Below are 19,843 nucleotides of genomic sequence, written 5' to 3'. Positions count from 1 at the left end.
CAATATTGAAATTTAAAAACTCAAAGTTTATTGTAAAAGTTGATCCAATTTATTCCGTTATTAGCCTTTCTCAAAACTTCAATTAAAGAAATGCCAATTCTTGAGTTGACGAGGGGAAAATTGTAGCCATGGTATCTGCATATTGAGAGCTTGCGGAATTTCCTTCCTCAATTTTCCTAGTTTCGATCCAAAAAGCCGTAAACGTCTAAATGAAGATCAGAACTACATAAGCATAGTCAGATTTGTATTGAGTTTGTAAACTTGACCCTTGAAGAATTAAGAATTGATCTACCGACATGAAAATTGCGTTTCTCCCCTATTCCCATATTGGCCTTTTGGGACGTTATGGGCGAGATTTTACGGGCCCTTGTACTAGGAAAATGCTTTATAATTCTCTGGCGAAGCTAAAGGTGGAGTACGACTCGGTAATTTCGAATCCAATTCATACTGTTTATTCCCAAAGGATAGAAAGAGTTCGACGCAGCTTTGTCGTTTTGCTCTGGACAAACAACATGGATTCCTATAATTATAATAATATTAAAATACGAGCAAGATCTGTGGTTGTTTTGAGCTTTGATCTTCTTGGTTGAAGTTCCATTCCCGGTAGTAGTCTCATTTTTATGTTTTTTTACTCCAGTAGTCAGATGATATGCTTACTGCTGCTTCTCTTTACTGCTCCAGTGAATGTGTCTATTCTTATGTACCAATTTGCATTTGTGATTGTTCCTAGTATCTTAGATTGATTTCTCTGTACAATTTGTTGTTTTGATTTACTGGCAGTCTCATATATCTCTAGTCCGGATGCCTATGCCGGTCTTAATATTGATTTATACGAGTATATTATTTGCTTATTAAATGAGCTTAGGCTTGATTGTTTTCCTGATAGCTATTTGAGTTGTCGGAATTGCTTTTTCATCGCATTTCTCTTGTTCAATATGTGCTATTTCCACGTAAGTTTGCACTTGAGAGTATTTTTATGCCTTTTCCGTTAATTTGGATAGGCTGTCTGGCAGATTTTCTCTTTATTCACATTGTCGCCCCATTTTTCAAACCAAATTGTTGTAGCTAATAGCGTATTTTGCAGTGTTTTTGCTGCTTCTTAGTTGCTATTAGCTGGCAGTTGTCTGCAAATGTAGCTATTAAATTTAAAATCTACTTTGCTCACCGATGTTTATCTCCGACATTGTTTGTGGTATCACTGTCCAGATCTACTAGAACAGATAAGCTTCAATATTCCCCAAAGGTTATTGCGTTTTCATTTTCCGTGGGATTCCAAAATTTTTAAATTAAATTATTTAAATTACGGCCTTATTATTATGACTATTAATAAATTAATTGAATGTTTAATGGACTTGATCTTGATTTCGCTTTCCAAGATCTGTAATTTGTCTAAGCTGAAATCAAATTTACTTTTGAGTCTTATCTGTAAGTATTTTGTATTTGCAGAAAAACATCAAGATGCACACCACAAATGGGAGGAGGATCTTTGCCAAACCACCAACAAAGGTGTAAACGCCAATTATTATTACTAGTATCTGTTTAGTAATAGGTATTGGGAATAGTACTCAGCTCTTATTTCACATGCAACAGCTATCAAAATTCATATAAAAATTCACGCCATAAAATATATGTGAAACTTCACAATAAAAAGCTATGAACGCAACATGTTGCCAACGTGATGCTAGCAACATTTATTCGCAACTGCTTCAATTGCATTTGCTGTTTAAAATTTCGTGAGAAGTGGCAGTTTGTCGAATTTAAAAACTGTATTCAAATAAAAATTATCCGCAATTCTTTGCTTTAACAGTGGAATGCGTAAATAACTGAAGTACTAAAGCCCTAAAGAAAGAAGGTGGTTTTCATCACCTCAATCAACAATGCCACTATTTCTTAATTCTCTATGCAAGCATCTTCTTCCATTAAGGACTTTTTTATTCTAAATTTTCCTATTTTGGTTCTCTTTATTTTGATATGCTTATTTTAGATAATAACTGCTGTTGATTATTCATGTGAAATAAAATTTTGTTGCCAGAGAACAGAAGTTAGCAGCTGCTTAAATGCCTCGTTTTTTGGGACAGTATAAAAATATAAGTACATATATGCAAGTATAAAAATATTTAATATATGAAAATAAGTGCCTTCTTCTAAGTGCAAGCAAATATAACTTTAACATAACTAATGGCGAGAGTGATAATGTAAAACAGAATTTTCATAAAGTATTGAGAGGCAAAGAGCTTACCTAACTTAACAGAAATATCAGCTGCTTTGTGAGGAAAGTAAGTAAGAAAGTAAGAGAGTTAAAATGGGCGTTGTTTGTAGTGAGGGTATTGGCATGCAACTATTTGCTTATTTATTTATATCTATTCAACATAATAAACTATTCCGAATAACGAAAACAAAGAATTGGTATTCAGATATTGATGACTCAAATTTAGCATGTAAGAGCTGAGGTGATCTTACTGATTTGGTATGATGTACAGTCTGTTTAATGGATATTTGAACTATTTGAAATAGAAACTATTTGAGTAATTCGATTAGCTATAGTTTAATTAATTAGAGCTATATATATATATATATATATGTATTTAATTAGCTATAATGGCTTCACATCTTCGAGATATACTCCGTGTTCATTTCTACGCACGTTGTGGAGGTAATCAGCTCGAAATCAGCCAAATTTGGCCTGATAACTCTTTAACCATCCATAGTTGTTTGCCTTTGAGTTTTTGCTTAACTATTGATCAAACATTTTTAATAGGTTGGCATCAAACGACTGTGAAAGCTAATCCAACATTTCAATGCCATTTTGCCGTTTCCACTCTACACACCTTCGGCTTCGATACTTGGAAATAATGAGAATAATGTTTTTTGGTAAATTTTATTCACTAAAACTGCACTCAAATTGGCGCGAAACAGAAATACACGGTCCAATCATTTTTCGGAGAAGGGGCCCTAAACATAAACCTTAACTGACAAAGGGTTAAAGCATTTTGCTTTTTTTGACATAAGCTTTAGTCTTACGGTTTTTTTATCATAAACTTTAGTCTTACAGTTTTCTTACAGAACTGGCTTGCCTTTAAGTCTGTGGATTGAATAGTTATTTTTGACCCGCTCTTCACACTCACGTGAGCACATGTAAATTTTTAATCTTTATTTATGTTCTTTTGATAAAAGCGTACAACATGCCACCGGAAATATTGCTCCTTTAAAGCCATTTTCACTTAACGGAGAGCATTTGCTTCCCTTCCCTTCGTTGGGTGTGGCATTTTCAGAATTGAGCATAGAATTTTCTCGCCGGATTATACTTTTTAAGAATCGAACATGCAAAAAGTAGCGGGCAATGCAATACCAACATTTTTTGGGAGAAAACGTGCGTAGAAGTAGTGCAGTTTTTATTATAACCCGTTAAATAATAATAAAAAAAAATATGTATTATTCATTCAAAGAATAAAATTACATCACCTCACCGGCTCGCAAACGTCTGCTGCGACGGCAGTGCAATGCACCAGACAACTACTTAGCGGAACAATTACACTTTACGTATGGGGATTTTTTCTGCTCAACCATTGTCTAAGGCGAGCGTGCCTCAATTAGTGTTGGTAAACAAACAAATGTAGATACATATATGCAGGGATTGTGGCACTTTTCTGTTAAGATTTATATGAATGCATTTCATTTAAAAGAAATTATGATTATTAAAATGCAATTAGATATAATAATTATGTACACGTGCATACATTTCACTATGTAGTTATTTTTAAATATTAATTTTTTTTTTATTAATTATTATTATGCATGTATGTATGCGCTAATTACATCGTAGCCACTTGTGATCAATTGTAAAATCACTCACCTAATCGGATAAGCACCCGTACAATAGCATTCGCTTATTGTAAGACATTTTATTAGAATTTGTTCATGTGCATAAGTACTTATATTTTTATATATGGATACATGGACATTTATATACGTGCATACATACATGGCTAATAACATTCAATTCTTGAAAAAGCTGATCAGTTTTTTTGGCAAGAAAACTACTTCTTAGAAACACTTTGACAAAATTTTGTTGCGAGTAGTCTGCTCATTGATTAGTCAATCAATCAGTTTATTGTTCGTGCAGGTTTTTACCAAACTAAAAATAAGTATGGCTTAAAAAATTGCGCGTTTTGTTTTGCTGACGTATGAGTAGTCGGCTTCCGGGCTAACCCAGCCAATTGTTAAACATGAACTCTTTATGTATTGCAGGTAGCGATTTAAGTAAGTAAGACCCCAGCAGGAAAATCGGGTACGCGTTTAGAGAAAGAACAGGTTTGAATTTTTCACCTCTTATACCAAACCTGTGGAAACGTTGAAAGAAACTTAAGAAACAATACGTAACTGGGATGGGTGTAGAATAGGATTTCACCTAAATCATATTCAAGAAGGTAGAAGTGATTTCGCTATTTCTCTCTTCTGAGCTGCGACGGAAATGTAAATTCCTAACTTTTTAAAATTTGTAATTAAAAATTTTCCATCTTAATTTCAAATTGTGAACTGCGCGATTGGCGCGAATTTCAGTACATAAATTTATTAAACGAAAATTATACATTACCGAATATGAAGAGAAAATTTCTCCTCTAATGCGTGAGTGAACTAAATTTCAAATGATGATCTGATAAAATCTTACTTAGAATTCATTGTGAATATAAGAAAAAAAGTATTTTTTTGAATTTTCGGACTGCAAAAATTTAATATTTAAATTATTCTGATGTAAATTTAGCTGAAGGAATCAAGACATATTTTAATGAATGTCGAATATACTTTAAAATTAAGTATTTCAATAACAAATTGAGTGCTCAAAAACAATGGTCGAATACAAACAAAAATTTTACTAAAATGGTTTTATAAATGCAAGTGTCTCAGTTTAGTTAGTATGTAATTTATTAATTAATTAATTTCACGTATACTTTAGAACTCAAATGCAATAACTACAGAAATGAAGCTGATTTTACGATAATTTGAAATATTTCCAAAATGTCGGTATTTCAATTTAAATGACACTGAGCGATAGTAAAAATTGTGCATTCATCACAACACATTTCACAATTTTCTTTCGTATCGGAATTACCATTCGTCGAATTATTTAGTAGACTTCCAGAAATAAAAGAGTTCGACTGGGTTTCCACTTCTATCATATTAAACGCGCCTTGAATTTCATTCTTTCTTCATAATTAACGTATTTTGGAATTTTGAAGTCCTACATTTATGTTAGTTATTTTTAAATACTTAAATAACTTACAACTTACCTTATGGTTACCATTAATAGTTTCTTAGGTGCGATTCCGGCGTTTTCCAGAATCAGACTTAGGATATTGGGTTACGATGTGCTGAGTATGGATAAAGTTCCTATTCTTCCGGATCTCTTAAGATTTATCAATGAATCCAAGAAGAGTGGCCTCAAACTAATATTTCCGTCTTACCACCCACATTTTATCTTTCCTATCTCTCTATTCTTTCTACTGAAATCTATCCGAGTGTAGTACAATGGTCTCCTGCCTGAGTGTTTGGATTTGTCCAACCCCCCCAAAATCTAATCAAATCTAATCTAGGTACAATGGTTCTACTATGAAAATGAATTGCCTATTAATAGAGTTGTCTTTGCAACACTACGTGCAATGAACTGTAATTCGATATTTTTATCGAAATTTTTTTTCTATGAGCTTTATTTGTTCTTTTTTCAGTTTGGCGAAAAATTCATCTCGCCCAAAAGATGGAATTAACTAGTGAAAATTTTCGTGCTATGATTTATTACGATTTTCGACGTGGATTATCGAGACAGGAATGCATTGATTACCTTACTTTGATTTTTGGCGTTGAAGCACTACACTTAGCCACTATCAAACATTGGTACACGTTGGAAGGCCCTCATTCCTTTAAGTATGAATTTCGACAAGACCGTACGAAAACGGTTGTTGTGCCAGAAGCAATCGATGCTGTGCCCCAATTGATAATGCAAGATCGTCATTTGACATATCGCGAGATAGAGGAATCCATGGATATTCTTGCGATCACCAGTATTGCATAAACATATGGACGTTAAGAAGGTTTGTTCTCAATTGTAACCGAGAATAATTTGACAATTGCCCAAAAAAAAAGGCTCATGTGATTGGTGTAAAGAAATATTGAAGAAATTCAACCGGATGGCTCAAAGCACGTTTATGTAACAGATGACTAATCTTAGATCTATGCATGTGAGCTGGAAACAAAACAGCAATCAATAGTATGGGTCTTCCAAGACGAGTTTAATCTAACAAAAGTTGCTAGCGGGAAAAGTATCTCAAAACAAAGGATGGACTGTCTTTTAAAAAATGTGGGCATGTCGAGAAACTTAAAGCAGTCAATTCTGTGTAATATAAAACATCTTGTTTGCCACAACTTTTCGGAAAACCAGTTGCCGGAAACGAATCATGCTTCACCAAGCCAATGCAAGCTCTCACCTATATGCTTAAACAGCTCGTTTTGGAGGTAACCACTTCTGAATGGCAAAAGTGCTTTGAAAATTGATTCAAGCGAATGCAGAGGTGTATTGATTTTCAAGATGAACATTTTGAAAAACAATAAAGCTCTTTGCATTATTACTTTACTGTATTTTCATTATTCGGCAACCCTCGTAACAGTTTTTTTAAGTTTTTTTTTCAAGTTTTAATAAAACGTAATCAAACGTTTTGATAATTATTTCCATAAATTTTGTGAATTTTACAGAATAGTCCTAAAGTTTCGTACTAATTATAATACGAACCGAGTTTTTGACTTTCTCCATTAATAGGAGATGCAGAAATGTGGGCATCCTCTACATTTTAGTTAATAAATTAGAACTTGAAGGCAGCAACATTTCCTCTTCGGTGTTACTATTTGTTTCGACTGAGGTACTAAAATAGTACAGAGATCTGCGCTTATATTGCAGCTCCAATGTAAACGCCATAACAAAATGTAAAGGTTTTGCTTAGCTTTAATCGCTGGTCTCTTCGCTATTTTCGGTTTGGCCATCCGAAGCAAAGTTGTGAGAGCAACTGCGGCTGCCACGTCACTGGGTGCTCGCCAGGAGAATTCCACCCAAGGCGCACTCATTGGTGGCGTTAGACCAACAACAATGTTTTGTAACTAAAAGTGCGAACTATGTTGCACAGCCGATATGAATTGGAGCTAGAAGCACACTACGATAGTGCGAATGGAAGGGCTTTTCGTGATTTAATTTTATACTGACATCCGGATACACAACGCAAAAGAAAAAAAAAACAAATCGGCTGGTCTACCAATACCACTTTTAATAGACTCATCTTGAACCTACCCGTTAATTTCGCACGTATTTACAAGCTCGTCCAATCAATCGTTATTGAGATGGCAACGAAGCAACATGGGTGTATAGCATGGTGAAAATATTTTTAGAGATGTACCACGTAGCAGATCGTTTTTCAGCTCAGAGCGAATTTAGCAGATGGCCTGACGTCACTTGGGATGTGTTTCACAAAATTTACCTTGTGCTAGTAAGATATTAAAAAAATTAATACAGTCAATGCTCATACCATGGCAACGGTTTGTTTAAGAATACGGTGAATACAGATGTGCGAAAGTGCGTAATTTTATTGTGCGTTATTTTAAGTGAGTTTTAGTTTAATTAATATTCATAACTTTTTCCAAATGAAGTAAACAGTTTTTCAGGGCGAGCGTAAACCACAATTTGGAAACCACGTAGCATCATTCGCAGCTATATATGAGTTAGACGCAAGGCTAAATGTAAGTGTGTTACTACTGGCTTATCAATTTTAATTAAACAAAAGCTCACTTCTTAATAACGCATAAACAAACCGTTGGCATGGTACAAGCATTGGCTGTGTTGATTTACATGGCATATCAGTAATACAAGCTAAACTTTGTTAAACTTATCTCAAGTGACGTGGCAGCCAAAATTTTTTTTTTGTAATCAAAAAAATTTTTTTCATCATAACTTTTATAGGAAACCTTGAAATCTATCACCCGTGGGTGTATAGTATGTTGATATTTTCGTATATCGCCAAGCATCTCAGACTTTTCGTAAACAAACCGCTCTCATGATCTTGGTTACGTCAGCCAATCAGCTAGTTGCTTCTAAATCGTTGACAGCCGATTAGCGGTCCGCATTATTTACATCGTGTTTCCAGCATAAACGCACCCACAATAGCTTTCCTGCAAGGCACACAAGCTGTGAATAGGTGCATAGGTATATATGTACGTATGTGATAACTGGAGTTTTTTGACATACATATTTAAAATGCTTTCGGTTGACCAAAACAAAAAAGTTTACTTTAACTGTCTAGTCATGTGACTTGATGTATTTATCTATAAGTATAAATAGCTAGAAAAGGCATCCAATTTGAAATCTTCGCATCTTGGCCTCGTCGGACTTGACTCGCAGTGACTGGTACGTACTTGCACGCGTAGCTTAGCACTATCTTACTCACTTATATTTGTATGTGCGTAGAATATGTATGTACGTATGGCTTTGCATATCTGTTCTTATTAATTTTACGCGCATTCCAGATATATTCATGCAGACATTGTACACGGGTATTCATGGTACATACATTGTGCAAAATTTACAAAAATTTAAGAAATTTCGAAAAATTATTTTGAAAACTTAAAATTTTTTAATCAGAATTTCTAGAAAATTTCCCGTTATAAAATTTTTAAACTGATTTCAGTTTTGGATAATAAATTCAATACGATGCTGATAATTATATTCTGCATAAAGCACATATTCGGTAGCATTTTATACGGAAGAAAATGCGCAATAAAACTTGCAAAAAACAAAAATAACTAAATTTTAAAATTATTTCAAAAATTTGTTTTTAACATTTCTTTGAACCCAATCATTTTTTTAAATAAACATATTTATAATTTTCCCATTTTGCTTTAATTTTCTTTGCCCAAGAATCTGTTTTGTAAATTATTGATTTCAATTTTATTTCAGTTCATTCTGCTCATTCATTCTACTCGAAATCGAAAAAAATCGTTCCACTCGAGTTGACCCACCCTAATATGCATACATATACATAGGAATGTAACTGCTCCATTTTTGCGAATTCACTGATAGCCCTAAATGTGACAAGGCCGAGACACTTTTACTATCCATGCAAATTTTGGTAAATATTTACATAAGTATTCCCAGACAGTTTATTCATATCTTCATTACAAGTATTCATACATATGTACATACATACATACTTATGCATATACATATGTACGTTTGGTTTCATTACAATCATAAAAGAATAATTTAAAGTCAAATCACAATGCTTACTTCAATTATTATCATCAAAATTAATTGTGTTTTTGGTTTTTGCGCAGCTCACTTATCGTTGTGGTAATTATGTTGATGGTGACAAATAAGAAAGATAAAGAGGGCGTGGCGTAGTTAACATCAATAAAAAGTTGTATTTCAATTTAAAATGTTCTTTGCTTTGCACCAGCACTATTGATATTTTATTGAAGTCATGTGCAGTAAATCATTTGCGCATATTTCCAAACAAAATGATTCGGATCAAATACAATAATAATTAAGAATGCGAATTCAAAATCAATAAAAAAAATTGTTCACAACCAGTGAAAGTAACTATGTATGTATGTATTTGCAATACTTCGCAAGTCATGTATTCCAAGTACTATAAACGCACATGCCACTAATAGTACTTGTTATCACTTACATGTACATTGTGCACTTGAACTCTTTATGGATTGTGGAAGTGCCACTAGAAGACGCTGAACGCATGCAAATTAAACAAAAAAATCAGCCGCCCGCCAAATGCCATCAATCATTTTATCACTTTATTTGCTCATAAATTTTATTTGCTCAACTAATTTGTATGCATGTGTGTGCATGTTTTGTTTATATGTTGGATTATGTTTACAGTCGGTTCTAATTCTCATTTATACGTTATTTGCGTTTTGTTGAGCGATGCAATAATCCAACACAAATATTTGCAAACATTAGGCCGGTAATTTTTTTGGCAGGTAATACCTAAGTTGCAGACAGAGTGGATGCGAAACCGAAGACGAATTGCTTGTGTTGCCGGCAAGCTGGCGAGAGTTAATAGTGAGACGAGATGCAGTAAGAATTAAAATGGATTCGTCTTCAGTTGAGCAATTGTTTCTAAGTGAAAACATTTTTTCAACGTAAAAGTAAAGGAAAATAAAGTAAAACCATAAATAAAACTAAAGTGAAACCATTCACGAAATAAATCTGTGTAGGAAAACTTTTGGAGAATTTCACCACTTGTATGAAGAGTGACGGCAAGACGGACAGACATTTTTCGAAAATATAAAAATATTATAATAATTAATACGTTTGTTTACATTTCGCCAAGTATTCAACCATCTATTGAAAAACAATGGCTAAATTTCAATAAAACTCCGATCATGGTCGCTGAAAGATTTCTTGCGACTTTAGGGTAGATATCCAAATGGGAAATGTTTAATTATTTGCCCTCTGTTTTTGGGATATATGGCGGAGGGGAAAGAGATGTGTCACATTCATATAAAATCGTAAACTTTATAAAAAGCAACTGTTCCGCTATGTGATCCCACTGTAAAGGTTACCAAAAATAGCTGTTATTAATCCTCGTTCACTAACGAAATTTCATACAAGTAACTCGCGTTTATTTCACATTTCCTGCATTCCTCGCTGTCCGAGATTTCTCTCTTAAAAGCATACGCTGCTACTGGGCTATGGCCCGTCAGACGCCTATCCTTGTGCTACAATATTTTCAAGTTGAGTCGTAGTATATATAAATCGAGTATGACTGTGATCGTCATGTTTACACATAATCTTTGCATTCCATCTCTTCTGATCAAGTATAATATTCGAATTGGCTTTGGTATTTTGTTTAAAAAATTCGAGGATAGAGAGACCCTGTTTTTCGCTATATCGTCTACTATTTCCTTCCCCTTCAATGCCGTTATGGCCTGGAATGCAATAGAAATGTAGCTTACATGCTGCCAACCATTCTATTACTTCCCTGCATCTGGCTCCATGGCTGTCTATGTAAAAGTTAACCTAGGAGTTGGTCCTAATGGTATCACAAGCTAAGTCTGCTGCAATATTAATTCAGCACTCATGATGGCGTAATGGATAAAAGGGGGCAGAAAATAAAAAAGAATAACAAGCACCAGGGAACGCCGTAATGGCTAGTTTAGTGACCGAGAACAGTGTCGGCTGAATAGTGTTTCGTGGTGCAAGCAAAAGCAACCCCAGTGTAAACAAATAACATTTTAAAAGATATGCAAACAAACAGTTTTTTTGTTTTTTTGTAAACCTACTCTAAATACCTAAACTTCTCATACCATATATGTATGAATATACACCTGACTCAAATAGTAAGGATTGATAGTAACGAATTGGTGAAACTACGTATAAGAAAAAATATTGAATATTGGAAATCTAAGCTAAGTTCGAACTGCTTCTGTTTTAACCAACTACGATGCCCTCCAAAATGTGTACGTATAAAAAAACGTGTCTTAATAAAAAAATGAAAATATTATAATATATTTTCTAGCATAGGTATGCACGTTAAATTATCTAAAACTTGATAGCAGAGTCACTGACCACATAACTGACCACATATTCAAATTTCAGTCTTTCCGCATTCTTACTATACTATGCATTACCAACAAAATTTTTTTCAAAATGTCATTAATTTAATATTTTAATATATTAATATTTTAATATAATATTATACGACAGCAGTAACTCAAATTGATACAAAATGTCAAAGCTTGAATACGACGACATTCTTTATCATATACCTGTAAATGGCATCTGAAGGCCCCACATAAATTATTACTGCTTGAAATGCTAATCTTTTTTGTGCCAGTTATTGCAATTCTTTTATATGGAAAGTTGAATGAAAGCTTGCGATAAATTTAAATGTACTCATAGCGAAAAGGAATATAAAATTCATAAACACTATCGACTACGGTGGTCATTGAAAATAGCGAAGAAAAAAAAAAGATCAGCAAATCACTTTTTTGCATTAAATTGCGAAAGTTTATGAAAATCATAAATTTTTAAATGTGAAAAATCCATAGTACAAAAAGTACTCAAAATTTATGCAGGATGTTATATGTTGATATTAAAAAAAAATGTGTCACCATATTGCTAAAATTATACCATGATCCATCACCGCGGCTAACGACAGCTCATCCACATTTTGACCAGCTTTGACTATTTTTATTTATTTTTTTCGAATTCCCTTTTTTGTTTTTTTTTTTTTTTGTAAAACTATAGCTCAATGTCTAACGAAAGCTGCATTTGATATAAAAATAATTAAAAATCCACAAACTTTTTATCACAATTTCACGGCAAATTTACACAAATTTTTATGTGGTTATTTTACAGCTTAATAAACTTTTGTATAAAAAAGGGCAATTTTGAAGTTGTAAGAATTATAAAAATAAAAATCAATCAGAATTTGTTTGTAACTTCATATTCCCCTTTTATTATACTAAAAATAAGCTATAAAACTGCATACCTACCATTTTTCTAGAAATTCTGATTAAAACCCGTAGAATTATGATGGAAAGTGGAAATTTTCTAACCTTGTATAAAGTTTGAAAATTGGATTTATTTTGTTTTTGTCAGACAATGAGTTAGACGTTTAGAAATAATAATGAACATTAAAAAAAACAAAGAAAAAAATATTGAAAACTGGACATAATTTGAAGTGCCATCGTTTTGTTGCGAAGTATGCATATTAAAAAAACACGCCAAACGTATCAAGTATAAATTTATATTAATACTAATCTATACATTTGTACAAAGTGCACGTCTACTCCAATAAGTTGAAATCGGTCGATGCCCTCAAAGTTAACATGACCATTGGCTATTCCCCATATTCAATGCAAAGCTATTAAGAATTGGACTTCACAGGTCAGTGTCACCGTTATACCATACATGTGCCTTTGAAAAAAAAAAGATGTTTGTTAATACTTCACACACAGTTTCTTTATTCCTTTTTCGATCCGCTCTTATTCATTCATATAACTTCATATAAGCCGACGCACTTACTAGAGCTGGTAGGGCGAAGAAATTTAATGACCATCAACACAATTATTAGCCTCTAGCACAGTTACACACTATTTTTTGTATTTATTTATTTAACCAATTTTAACCAATTACAGACTATATATGTACAAAATAACTTAGAACGGAAAATTAATTCACAATATTATAATAAAAATATTTTAAACAAAAAATATTAAAAATAAGAATCTAAGGGAATTAAAAAAAAAAACAATTAAGCGATGTAGCATTGCTTAGGTCATTCAACGTTCTAATGGTACGGTAAATAGGAGTAATACTGACATATAGTGTTTTCACGTTGCTACAATAAAATGGAAGAAGAAATCAAAGAGATCGCTTGGGCCCATTAAATCGTTCTAATAATCAACAGCACTGTAAATAACATCGTAAGTAAAAGATACCCACAATACGGATCTACTACTATCAAGATACTGAAGATTTAAGAGCATTAGTCGAGAAGAAGGCGGCATGTGTTTTGAAAAGTTTAAAGTCTCTTTATGACCATTTGATTGAACGGTCAAATAATAAACGTTAAACAGCGAAATAAACACCGCGTTTATGTGGCTTTGGAACTTGGAAGCACTCCGTCTTACAAAGCCCAGCCAAGAGCAGATCTAATTTAGTTAACGTGTTTTTTGAAAGAAAAATTTTCATCAAATAATATTTATGCCACGGACACCTGCGATACTTATAGATGCCGTCCTCATGGAACTCATCCTAACTAACTTTCTCTCTTTTTTTTGGATAAAACAAATGGTCTATGAATAAGTTCGTGCGGTTTTTTTTCGAAATTTGAATTTCGGATCATTCCCATGGCTTTTAAACGTTTGGAAATGGTTGATTGATCAACTCCCAAAGTTTTTGCAACCTCTTCTTGCGTTTGAGCCGGATCTTGATCGAGCAATTCCTCCAATTCGGTATCCATGAACTTTGGCGGCGCACCCTCGCGTTCTTCGTCTTCCAAGCCAAAATCACCACTTTTAAAGCGTGCAAACCACTTCTGGCACGTTCGCTCAGCTAGAGCATGCTCACCATAAACTTCCACCAAGATACGATGACTTTCGGCTGCTTTTTTCTTCATATTAAAGAATTCCCCGCAAAAACACATTATTTGGCACGAAATTCGACATTTTCAAGTGTATTAAAAATATATCAAACTAAAGGTAAAGGTAAAGTACCTCCTGTCTTTAAACAAACAATCGGCTCTCTCGACGAACAAAACTAACACTCTACAAGGCTCTCATCATGCCCGTTCTAACGCATCCGAGGAACGACACTTGGAGTGTTTGAGAGGAAGATTCTGCGCAAGATTTTTGGACCTTTGCACGTTGGCAACGGCGGATATCGTAGACGGTGGAACGATGAGCTGTAAAAGCTTTACGACGGCATAAATATAGCGCAGCGAACAAAGATCCAGCGGCTTCGTTGGCTGGGTCATGTCGTACGAATCGATACAAATGCTCCGGCTTTGAAAGTATTAAATGCGGTACCAGCTGGTGGTAGCAGAGGAAGAGAAGGCCTCCTTTGCGTTGGAAACATCAGGTGGAGAAGGACTTGACTTCACTTGGTGTGTCCAACAGGCGTCGGTTAGCACGAGAAAGAAACGACTGGAGCGCTTTGTTAACCTCGGCCAAAATCGCAAAAACGGTTATCGCGCCAATTAAGAAGAAGAAGAAAGGTGATAGAATTTAAAATCTTTCGACTTCACTTTATTTTTCAATCAAATTAAACGTTTTTAAGGTATTTACAAAGTTAACAAGAAAATATGAAATTTTTCAATTCATTTTGTAAGAAATATAAACGTGTATGTATAAGAAAACGATTTTCGAAAATTTTTTTACTTAACTCTTAAGCCTAATATATTTACAAAAAATGTATAATATGAATGAAACAAATCATCTAATGGAAATCAAAGCTATTCGCAGGAGAATACACATTTTTCATTGACCTTACTTAAGTAAAGTTTAATAACTGACCAACAAAAATCGGTTTTTGTAGTATCATTATTTCGTTGGATGCAAATTTCTTTGCCTTTGATTTGATGTATGTGACCTGTTTTCATCGGTTAAATCACTCTCAAAATATTATACACTTTTTTGGTCTTCTTTGTTTTTATTTATTCCAAACCCATTATTTGTTAATATCTCAAAACATTACAGAGAAAAATATGCGAATTTTCGGACTCAACGACCGTTTTTACATAGGAATTGGATGGTTTGGCTCTTCAGCTTTTGGCTATAAACTTGGATATTAATTTAATAATATTATATATAAATGATTTTCATTTAACTCATAGGGCATAGTACATGAAAAATTTAATAACAGATACTGTAGTTATCTCTCATACAGTAGAATATATTACTTTTTTTTAGTCACATGTTCACACATATTTTAGAATGGTTTTCTTTGCTTATAGAATTTTCAATAAGTCACTCCCCAAGGTGCTAACTCAACAATTCCTCTAGTTAAGTTATAGCACTTGATTGGTTTTACTTCACTTCTTGCACCAACTCTTTTATGAACTTTATTGGTCAACTTCACTCCACTAAGGTATCGACAAAGCGACAACGCCTTCTTTTACACAAGCGGGACAGTTACTTCTTCATCTTTCTCGCCATTTGGCAGCTTCTACAGCAATCTGCCCACTCTTTCTTACTTAATAATCACGAGTTATGTTGCTGTGAAGTACTCAAATCAGAGCACAACGATCTTTGCTAGTTGGTGTGCATTTGAAGAGATAAATCGGAAATCGTCGCAGTCGATTGTCATGGCGTATACGCAACTAAATCATTTAAATTCCATATAAGTATGATTGTAATGAACAAGCATTTATTTTCTTATCACATATATCAAACTACTTCCGCCTTTCCATGTTTAATAAGTCACGTTTCTAAAATTTTAAAATTTTAAAATCATGCACCTGGGCTAAATGTATGCCCCAACATATATGCAGTATTGGAAATAAGTATAGCTATGCGCCGGCCGCTACTGGAATGTATTCGCTAGCAATTTGCATGCGAATAATGTATTGCAAATTGTGATTTTAAATGTGTGTGAATAAATTCTTTAAAACTAACATGCTTATATACTTTACTACATGCAATATAAATTACAATCAAGGGCATTCGTAAAATGCAGTAGTGATGAGCGTAAAAAATCATTTGCGGTGAAAAGTAAAAAAATGAATTTCAAAATAATTAAGGCTGGTGAGAAAGATTTTCCAGATTATATTTGTATGATAGTTTTGCACTCAGGAGAAGTCAACTCAATTACAATATTTTCGGAATGATAAAATCAGGAATTAAAGGTAAATCACAGAAATTCAATGAGTATTAAAAAGAAAAGCAAGAATTAAAAAATGTGGAAAACTTAGCAAACTTAATTAGCACATTTTGAAATTCATGGTAAAAAAATTAAAAAAATTGTTTGTGTTACACAGAAACGCACGAAACAGTGTCACAATCAGTTTACGTTAAATTTTCGCAAAAGTAATTAAATGTGGCTTAATGCAAAATTAATTGATTGGCATCGATTTGCAAAATCCAATACTCGGTTGGCACACCATTTCTCACTATGACTTTCCCATGTATCACTTACGCATTAAAACTCCATCGAGTTAAGCACTTTCGGTTTTTATTAAAATTTTCTTTAGCATTTTTATGAGCATCGCTAGTTCTTTAAGAGATGGGGCTATAAAAAGCGATAAAACTAAAAATTAATGCATATAACTTTGAAAAACGAAGCTTTCAACTTTATTTATTCCGTGAAATTTATTTCATATTCTACAAAGTGGTCACCTCCGAAATGACAACATATTTTCTAATTCTAGAAAAAGTCGTTAAATTCGATATTTGAAGTGGAGTGATTGGTAGCCTTATAATTTATTGACTAATCAGAAGTCGCAATCTAAGTCCAGCAAATTCTGTGGTTGGAGTACTATAAGTACACGGGTCGAATTTTTGGTTAAATGGTCCAAAAAAATGGATAAGAAGTTGCATTATACAAAGCCCCAGAGCTGTTTTGCCAGAAATCTGACTTTTTTATGAATTGCATGACGCATAACATTTATATAAATAAGGTGACGCAAAATGAATCACCCCATCGAAAGATTTATAACGTTTGCAAATAGCGTCGTATGTCAATCATATTTAATACTTTTGAACTAGACAGCTACGGTATACGAACAGACAAACAATGGAGCGCGTAAATGTTAAAATAAAGGTTTTCCTCACTCAAAACAATTTTTTTAATTTTTTAAAAAAGCTATTCAAAAAAAAAAATTGAATAATTGATTTTGCGCCATCATCTAGAACATCAGGCGATAGTAAAAGTCATCCAAGAAAACGTGAATATGCAAATGTTGTAATTATGGGTCAAATCAGGGCGCAGTGCAAAATGCCTTCAAAATAGTATTAGTAAGGCTGCATATTAACTTTTTCATTTTTTCATAAATTGAATGCTTAAAGAACCTTCAAATTTCGAAAAAATAAGTTTTCAATAAATAATTGGGTACTTATTCACACTTTGTACTCGGGTATTTTTTTAGCTGCATAAGAACTATCGATATAGATAACTGTGCATTGACTGCTGAAAATGGCAAACTGTATTGAAAGATTTGGCAAGTCGTCATGAATCGTTTAACGAAAAAAACCCTTCCAAATTGTGGAAACTTACTGTGAAAAATAATAATTAAATCTGTTCGCGAAGTTCATAGAGCACCGGCGGCATATCGGCCCCTATGTCTTTAGAAATGAGAAAGGAGACGCGGTGAATGGCTAACACTATCGAGTCATGCTGAATAAATTATTGTTTCCAAAAACTAATCGGCTAAAAATCGACGAGATTTGTTTCCAACTAAATGGTTCAACTTGTTATACGAGTACAGCGCGCTTAATAACAGATTTATTGCTTATAGAGTTTAATAAAAGAAAGATTAATAGTAATATTTCTGATTTGTATTATCATTTAGAAAACGTAGGTGATGCTTTCCATTTAAATTCAATCGGGCTATTCGGGACATGTTCTTCGATTTCGAAGTAACTCAAATATGTTGCTCTCTGGTCAATAAAATGAGACACGTATTTTTTATTCGCCCGAAAAAAATTTTTTCGAAGATTTATCGGTAATTTTGTTTTTCGGCTCAAAATCAATTTTTTTAATTATATAAGACATTTTTTTCTCCGTGAAACTCCATAATGAAGAAAAAGTGGCAAACCTCCGAGTGTATTTCTGCCATGAAAAAGCTTCTCTTAAAAAAAGAAATATCTTAAAACTGTAGGTCCTTCCATTTGTGAAACAACATCAAGACACACATCACAAATATGGGTCCTCCCCCTCGGCTAAACACCTAAAAAAGGTGTAAGCGCCTATTATATAATATATATAAATATATATTATTATTTTAAGTTTTCAAGCTCTCAAAAAATAACCGATATTAATATGGATAGACAACTAGAGAAAATATTCAGCTCTTAAAAAAAAATTGTTGATTTTCGCCAGGACAAATATATATTTTTCATAGTACCCAATGTGTATACTTCATTCCGTGAGCAGAAAGTTCAACTTTTATTTTTCAGAACTTGAACGAAGTTGAAAAGTAAATAATTTCTTTTCATAATAGCTAGTTGTACCCTCTTTCGTTGGATATCCATATTAATATTTCATAGTAAGTATTTATAAGCATTTAAAATCATTTTTTGGAAATTTAGCTCTTTCGAACTTTAAAGTCCTTGAAAAAATGAAATTGGTAGGGAAATGAAACACTGAGTAAACAGCACTACTATATTATATAAAAACTATAGTTTTATGTGCATATGCAAATTTTTTAGATAACAAAAATGTCTTATTTTACTCGAACAAAAAAAAATTTGAAAATCCGCGGATAAACGAAGTAGTCATGAATTTTTCTGTGGAAGCTCGAAATTCAGGTGATGATGGAAAAATTGTATTGAGATATAATGGGCTAAACTGCTATCTTAAATACCCACAAAAATATACAAACACACGACATATTTTACTTCAAATTGACGCATAGCCAGCTGTCGCTGAGGATAGTAATTCAACCATTGCACAAACACTCATTTATATTCACATATATACAGTAACTGAGGCGCCGGCAAATTTACTCTAATGATTTAGATGTATATTTATTTAGCAAAAACTCGCAATGTAAATGTTAATTACTCTAATAAGTCGCGTGCTGCCGAGATGAAGATGTATGGGTTTTTGTATTTACACTACTCGTAGCTGTGGAATCCTCACTGATAAGGATTAATGTTCATAGGGAAACCGAATTGACGTGATACGAATTATTGGAAATACATAGCATGCGCTAGAATATATTTTATCGAATGTAAAAAAGTTACATGCTTACACTTCAAAATCAGAAACTCTTGTTAAAATTTTGCAATGCAATTCTTTACAATGCGAATATCCTTTTTTCTGTAGCGAAATAAACTACTTCATCATCACTATAGCTCTTCCATTAGTTTACGTTCGAGTATTTTGTCTCACAGCACAGCACTGACTTTCGTTTAAACCGTTCGCAACCGATAAATCGACTCTTACCCTGTGAACGACAGACGACGTTTTATACTTCGAAATCAACTGAATTATGAGAAGGCCTTTGAATGGTCTTCGGAACATAGTTGTATATGTTTTGAGATAAAATGGAATGATAAGAGCTTGAGTCAATATTTTTGGTGCTCCCTTCCCATACACATACACTCACACATACGCAGACGCACA

At 33.3% G+C, this 19,843-nt stretch overlaps 1 protein-coding gene across 1 annotated transcript in view; it reads right to left on the bottom strand.

The window, feature by feature from the left end:
- Nucleotides 1-19,556, bottom strand: part of LOC129235879 (sodium-independent sulfate anion transporter) — a 38,517-nt gene extending 18,961 nt beyond the window's left edge. The window contains exon 1 of the mRNA XM_054869938.1: nt 19,470-19,556. The gene's annotated coding sequence lies outside the window, so the exon portion shown is untranslated. The remainder of the gene's footprint in view (nt 1-19,469) is intronic.
- Nucleotides 19,557-19,843: the final 287 nt, after the last annotated feature.

Source organism: Anastrepha obliqua, chromosome 1, assembly GCF_027943255.1.
Source record: "Anastrepha obliqua isolate idAnaObli1 chromosome 1, idAnaObli1_1.0, whole genome shotgun sequence".
Lineage (NCBI taxonomy): Eukaryota > Metazoa > Arthropoda > Insecta > Diptera > Tephritidae > Anastrepha > Anastrepha obliqua.
This window is presented reverse-complemented; position numbering and strand designations above follow the sequence as displayed.